The following is a 7,462-nucleotide window of genomic DNA, read 5'->3' on the forward strand; positions in this document are numbered from 1 at the left end:
AGTAATGAAGAAGCCCTGGACAACGTGGCCCTTGATGCATTCATAAGTAAGCGAAGGGTTGTCTCCACCCCTGAGTCTGAAATTAAGCGGCCTACTACCAGGCTTCAAGTCAAAGTGGCATACGACTCTGCACTTCAAAAGAGCAAGAAAAGTAGTAAGAAGAAAAGAAGAAAGTAGGTGAAGGATGGTGTACCTGTAAGTGATGAAGATATTCTTGTAGTGGAGGTGGAAGAAGGAACTCCTGAGGAACCAGGTTCCCTTGTAAGGCGATCCTCGAAAAAGGCTGAGTCTGTTTCTATGGAGAAAGGGTCTACTTCTAAGTCCAAGTTGAAGGAGGTAGTGAGTGATGAGGATATTCTTGTCAAGTCCAAGGGGAAAGGCAAACTCAGTGGAGAAAAGCATAGGAAATGCAAGTCTGAAATAGTTGAAGAACCTAGTTCTGGAAAGAAAGCAAGAAGTGAGGTCTGCCTTGGCTCTAAGTGTCTAAGGCATCAAAAAGTTCTGCTAGGTCGTACGTTTGACCCAACAATCTCGAAGATGGCCGGAATGTGCCAAATTCTGGAAATGATGGAGTTTCAACAATGGATGCATCTATTCTACATTGATGCCCCTAAAATGTATAAAGAAGAGGTACAAAGTTTCTTCTCCAGTCTTTTTCCAGTCGATACTGACCATGTTTGTGCGTTGGTCAATGGGGTGGACATTGTCTTTGACGTGAAATTGCTTGGAGAAATTTTGCAAGTTCCTACAACTGGGTTGTCGAGTGTACAAGATGTCTGTCAGCACAACTTCAGAAATACAGTGGTGAAAGATAATTCTAATCAGAAAGGGGACCAGATCCATAAGAAAGCACTACTTCCTGTCTACCAGCTATTGTTTGAGCTGGTTAACAAAGTCATGTTGCCTCGAGCAGAAAGAAGGTCTGTAACTTCAAAATCTGATCTATACCTAATGGAGCAACTGGACAGTTTCAACCCTATGAGTCTGCGTGCCATAATGATTAAACATATGCAGAAGGTGGCCAATTTCAAAGAAGGTAATCACGAGCTTCCCTATGGATTCTTGCTCACTCAGGTGTTCAAATTCTTTGAGGTTCTACTGGGAACAAGTAAAGTGGGGACCCGTAAGCAGACATTCTCTCAGACAACCTTGGAAGAGTGCGAGTGTATTGAGAAGTATGGGGGTGTAGGCAGTACTTCAACTGTGTCTCAGCTCATCAATGCCTAGAACAGTGCAGCTAAGGAAATACGTCTATTGAAGGCCAGGAATGCTATCTTGGAAGGTCAGCAAGCCTAAGCGGTTCCCATGCCAAAGATGAGGTGATCCGTTTGACCCAAGAAAATGCTGATCTAAGGGGGCAAGTCGAGAACCTGAAGGCTGAACTGCTCAACGAGCAAAAGTTGGGAAACGCCCGAATAGACCTTGTTATACAGACACTTGTTGCAGCTTCCAAGCCTTTTTCTCCTAGTGCCCCTAAGAACCCCTTCAGTGACCAGTTTTTTGGATATGTTTCTTCTTCTTTGTCTCTTTGTTGATGGTTGATGGATGTTTTTTTTGCCTTTTTATGGTTGGGATGTACTACTACTACTGCTCCTGTGAACAAGTCCATTGTAGCCTCTTCTTTTTTTCAAAGGACGATGCATATTAAAAATTATTAATATGAATCCTTTTTCTTATGTCTCATACTGTCTCTCTGTGTTCTATTCTTTCTCATGATTGTGTGCACATATGTGGCATGAGTTAGCTTAGCTAGACTTCTTTGTGTTGTTGTTCTTTTTAATGATGCCAAAAGGGGGAAATTACACATTGGGGAACTGGTTCTTATGCTCTATTATTATTTAAGACAAGGCATAGTGTCAGGGGGAACTCTTTGAAACTGGTTGGTTGGTTTCTAGTGCCCCAATTTCGATTTATAATTGTTGAAGTTTGTCATAATAAAAAAGGGGGAAATAACATTGGGGAACGCCCCCCAATTACACATTAGGGAACTGGTTCTTATGCTCTATTATTCTTTAAGACAAGGCATAGTCTTAGGGAGAACTCATTGAAACTGGTTGTTTAGTTTCTACTGCCCCAATTCCGATTTATAATTGTTGAAGTTTGTCATCATCAAAAAGAGGGAAATTGATAAATCTTAAATGTTCTTTACTAATGTTTTGATGATCTAACAAACTTATGGCTAAGAAGCAGATAGGGAACTTGACCTACTTGGATCACTGCAAGCGTTAACCGATTTCAGCTAAAGATGAATTGCTACAACCTTTAGGAACTAGGAACCAAATAAGGACCTGATGCTTTTGTGGTTTCCTCATAGCAGTACAAAGTCATTTGGACACAGCTGGAAATGAAGTGACCGGCGACACTATTTCTGCCGCACTGCACCACACTGTCAGCCCATTCACTCTCTAACCAAACAAAGTACTCACATCATTTCAAGCTATGTGATCAAGATGTACAATATGTGCTTTATACAAAAACAACACTAGAAGGTTTCTGTTTCTCATTCAAGCCTCTTGCAAAAATAGAAAAATCATCCTCTCAAGCTTGAAGAACAAGGTTAAACGCCACTACGGACCAGTTCCTAAAAGATTAATGTTTGTTGTCCTAGTTGAGTTGTAACCTTGTTATTGTACTTACCATATCTCCTAAATCGCTTATCTAGAAGCATATTGATTAGGAATCCTCTTGTAAATTCGCAAACTCGTTGAGTTTATGCTGTGACTAGATTAAGTCATAAGAAAAAGTCTTTGTAATCGTAGAATTACAAAGTGGCTTGTGGTGATAGCATCACAAGTTAGCAAAAGCCTTTGTAACTAGGATAGTCACAAAGTGGCTTGTGGTAAATGTACCACAAGTTAGTTGAGTAAATTCTTTGCAATAGGAAGTATTGTAAAGTGGCTTGTAATAGGTAAGATTACAAGTTAGTGAAATTAAAAGCCTACAAGGTAGGTCGTGGTTTTTTGATCCCCTTGTGTGGGATTTTTCCACGTAAAAAATCATCTGCCTCATTTACTTACTGCTTTACTAAGTGCTCTCAGCGGAATCTTGTAGAGGACTAGGTACTCTACGATTTGGTGGATCCATACAATCTAACACCCTCCCTTTAATTGGTATGACTATGTTAGTTATTTAGTTTTCTAGTGAATTAAATTGGTCCTGATTGTGTCTAATTCTGTTCAACACATCTTTGTTTTCAACATGATTCTGTTACATTCTTTCTCCATGTCTTAATTATCTATCACCGTGACTAACTTTTTCAGTAGACTCCTAGTTGTTCTGGACATTTGTTGTATCAGTTTCCCTTTTTATGTGGTTTCAACCCTATATGTTTCCCAATCCCCTTCACCCCTTATTTGTAAGTCTGCTTGTTAAGTGAATCTGGGTATTCTATGATTAATTAGGTTGTTTGTTGAGTATGTTTTCCTCAGAATGATTTCAAACTGCTGCTCCTACTCCTAGCATTCTTCTCAAAACTGGTCACTCCTAGTATCTTTAAAAAACTATTTCTAAATCTTTTCACTTCTAAATTGTTTCACTATGTCTTTCAATACTATGTCAAGCACTCTCACCCTACTCCTAGATTATTAAGTTTTGACCCTCTGGTATGTTTACTGCTTAGGGATCCTTGAGATCTCTCTAAACTCTGGCATACCAGGGCTGGCCCTTCCACACTGCACATAACCAATCCCCATTTGAGAAATGGTCTTGATGTGAGAACTACCCGGGATCCTTGAGGTCCTTAGGGAACTCTGACACACCAAGGCATACATTATTGGTTGTGAGATCTTTGGCTTATGAGACTCTATTGAAGGCCTGGCATTCCGAGGTTTACTTTAGTCCTGATTTAGGCTCCCTAAAGTATAGTTTCATTTACTTATGTAATTCATTTGATCCTGGTCTGTAATAATATTATTTGTAAATAGATGTTGGGGTGATTAGTATAAGGGGAGGGTGATGTTTGTGGGAAACTAGGTAGATATCATGCTTTAGGTTGATGCATAATAGAAATTATGCTCTTAGTTTATATGTATAATTGCAACAAAAATTCTGCTTCGAGTTTATCTTATGACAGAAATCATGATTTAGGCCCATATGCTATGTTACTTGCATCAAAACATGTCATAAGTCCATAATATTTGCATTAGAAAACCTACCTTAGGACACTCACGTTTATATTTTGCATATTAGAAATATGTTATAAGTTCATCACTTCTTTCTCTGACTCTGTATAAGTTATTATCACTTGGAAATCATGTCATTAAACTGTTGCTGTAATTTTGTTTAATAAAAATGATCATCTCTCCGTGCATTAGAAATCTTGATTTAGGACTTTGTTTGCATTGGCTCTAAACCATGTCTACGTCGTTTTGAATAAATAACTATCTATAAAAAAGTTTAAGAATAGTCCAACACATAGATATCATGTTCTAGTGTAGATATGCATGAAATCAGTTATGTAAAGTTAATCATCTAATTCAGTATGCCTATAGGATTGAATGTCCTCAAGCTCTCTTAACCAATTCCTAGAATTATGATTGTATACAGACCCACGCCTAGGCAAGCCTTAGGTAATTAAATAACTGTAAAATCAAGTTCTGTTTATGTGTGAAATTGTCCAGGTTTAATAGATTAGAAAATCAATAGGCAAGCTGTCTAAGGGTTCTACCACTTCTCTTTAAAAAAATACTACATATTCCGTATATGTGATGTTCATCTAGATATCATGTTCTAAAGCTTTCTGAATTTCTTTAAAACCAGTTGTTTGAGACGTGCTATGTATCTGATTATGTGCGGAGGCAAACATGAGCCTCTAATTGCTTCCCTATGTGACAGTCCTATGTGTTCTTTGTTGTCGCTTAGATTTTACCTTTTAAATACTTTAGGAGTGTCTAGAATTGCCTAAGTATAGAGGTCCTAAATGCCTCCGAGACCACAAGGAAGGGACAGGTTAAACACGCTTAGAGTTCATTAACTAAACTCGCTTATATAACCACTAAGGGGAGGGTAATGGGTAGTAAAAGGATATGATGACCTGTGCACTAATGTCACGTGTAGCCCCTCTAGTTGAGGAGGATTACCGGGCATTGTACAGATTGATTCTATAGGCTAATCAACTTAGGACTTTACTTCCCCAATTCACATATATGTGCTTAGACCGCCTAAACTTCCTTGGTTTATGTATGTATGCTTGGACTGTTCAAATCTCCTTAATTCATGTATCCTTAGACCATCTAAATTTTCTTGATTGTATATATGTTCAGACTGCATAAACTACCTTTATTTGCAAATATGTTCTTAGACCGCTCACTTGTTAAATGACTAATTCACATAACTAAGTTCGGCCGGGACCCACCGTTGTGGACCGCGAGGGGTGCCTAACATCTTCCCCTCAAGGTTATTTCGAGTCCTTACCCTAATCTCTGGTAATGCAAATTGGTTACATGAGTTAATTGCTCTAGGTGCCCTAACGCACCTTAATCCGTTAGGTGGCGACTCTTCAGATACCCAATTTCCAAAAGGAAACGAGTTGTTCCCAATGAATGTCGAAACCCGGACTACGCGAAGGAAAAAGGAGGCGCGACAGTAACCGCCTACCTCATCTTCTCCATTTGTCTTTCACCATGGGATGGCACAAACTAGAACTATGATAAGAGCCCCCTCATTTTCAATTGCCGGGCAAAACTTCATTTTTCCGATGAAGTTCCATTTTCTCTCAACAGTTAAACTTTGTGAGTTGAATCTTAACCTTAATCAGATCTGACTAGATCCGAGCGAATTTGATCGTAAATAACAAGTTTTGGCGACCCTTATACATTGGTGTCTTCTTCTCCTTGTTTTTTCTTTTTATTTTTGTCTACGTGTTATAGATCTAAGAAAATATGGTGAAACTCCATTTTTTTAATCTACTCAGAATTTTTCTGGCAACTTTGTGATTTGTCCGGAGTTTTGTTGTTTGGAAAACTTCATGCTTCTATTCGTTGATTGTTATTATTGAGTCCTATTTTTTGGTTCATTTAGATTAGGTTTGATTTCACTACTCTAGCTATTGCCATTTTGTTCTGCTCGTTTGCTGCTCTATTTATTTGCCAATGATATTATTTGTATTCTATCCATGCTATTCTGTTTGTTTGTTGCTCAATTTGGAAGAAAAGTTGGCTGGAAAATGGTTTTTTCGGTGAGGAGGGGTCATTGGGGAAGATGACAACGTGTGAGGTTAAGTTAAATCCATGTGCTTTTATCTTATTCGTCACTCTGGCGTGTGAGTTACACGCACTTTTGTGTTTGGCTGCCTAAGAATTTTGTGTCTAAATGATATATTTGAATTGTGGTTAGACTATTCAAATGGAACGAACTTAAGATAGAGCGTCTAAGTAAAAAGTGTGAACAACTTTAAGGAGCTGTCGATGTATTTGGTCTTTTTTAAGTATAGTCGATTCAAAAGTAACCTGCACGTCTAAAGTTTCAAAACTTCACATCTATTTCAGTATTTAAGAAACTTCAATTAAATAGTACTCCCTCTGTTTCAATTTATGTGAACTTATTTTCTTTGTAGTCTGTGCTAAAGAGAATGATCAATTTCCTTATTTGGAAACAATTTACCTTTATGCAATGATTTATGGCCACACAAAATATATGTGCCTCGTTTTTCACCACAAATTTAAAAATCTTATTTCTTCTCTTAAACTCCGTGTTCAATCAAATGGATTCACATAAGTTGAAAGAATATAAAAAAGACATACATATGCGTGGTACTTAATATTTTGTTATACTAGTTTGACTACTAGTATTTATACATAGTGAATTTCATTATTTAAACTTAAAGTTGTATATGAAAATACTTAAATATTTCAAGTTAAAATTCATGTTCGGCGGACAAATTTTTTAAGTAAAGTACATGTTTGAACACAATACTAACTTTTAATTTTTTTTTGCTATTTTAATTTCAAATTTTCTAAAAAGTATTTGAAGTTGAAATTGAAATATTTAGTAATGGACAAACAGTGTGTGCTAGTAGTTTTGTTCAAACATCTATTTCAATAATTAAAAAACCGAAAAACACCTTTTTTTTTAATGACCTTTGGACCAAAATTCATCATCTTTCATGTGAACAACAAACAACAATAATGATCCAATAAAATTTCATTAGTGTAATCTGAGGAGGATAATGTGTACGCAAATTTTACCCTATCTAAAGAAACAAAAAGGCTGTTTTCGAAAGACCTCCGCTTATGTGAAGAAAAGTATATATTCATGTGGAAAAAAAAAATATTTTCAGGAAGGACCCACACCAGTAAGCCACTCTACTAACTCCAATGCCATCTTTTGCATGCCGATTTATAAAAATATGATTCAAATGAATAATGAGCGACCGTCTGACCGACTCCAATTCCCACTCATAGACAGATCTGTTTATATACTTTTAACAATATATTATAGTACTTCATATATAAAGATGTTTATT

Source organism: Nicotiana sylvestris, chromosome 6 (assembly GCF_000393655.2).
Source record: "Nicotiana sylvestris chromosome 6, ASM39365v2, whole genome shotgun sequence".
NCBI classification, from domain to species: domain Eukaryota; kingdom Viridiplantae; phylum Streptophyta; class Magnoliopsida; order Solanales; family Solanaceae; genus Nicotiana; species Nicotiana sylvestris.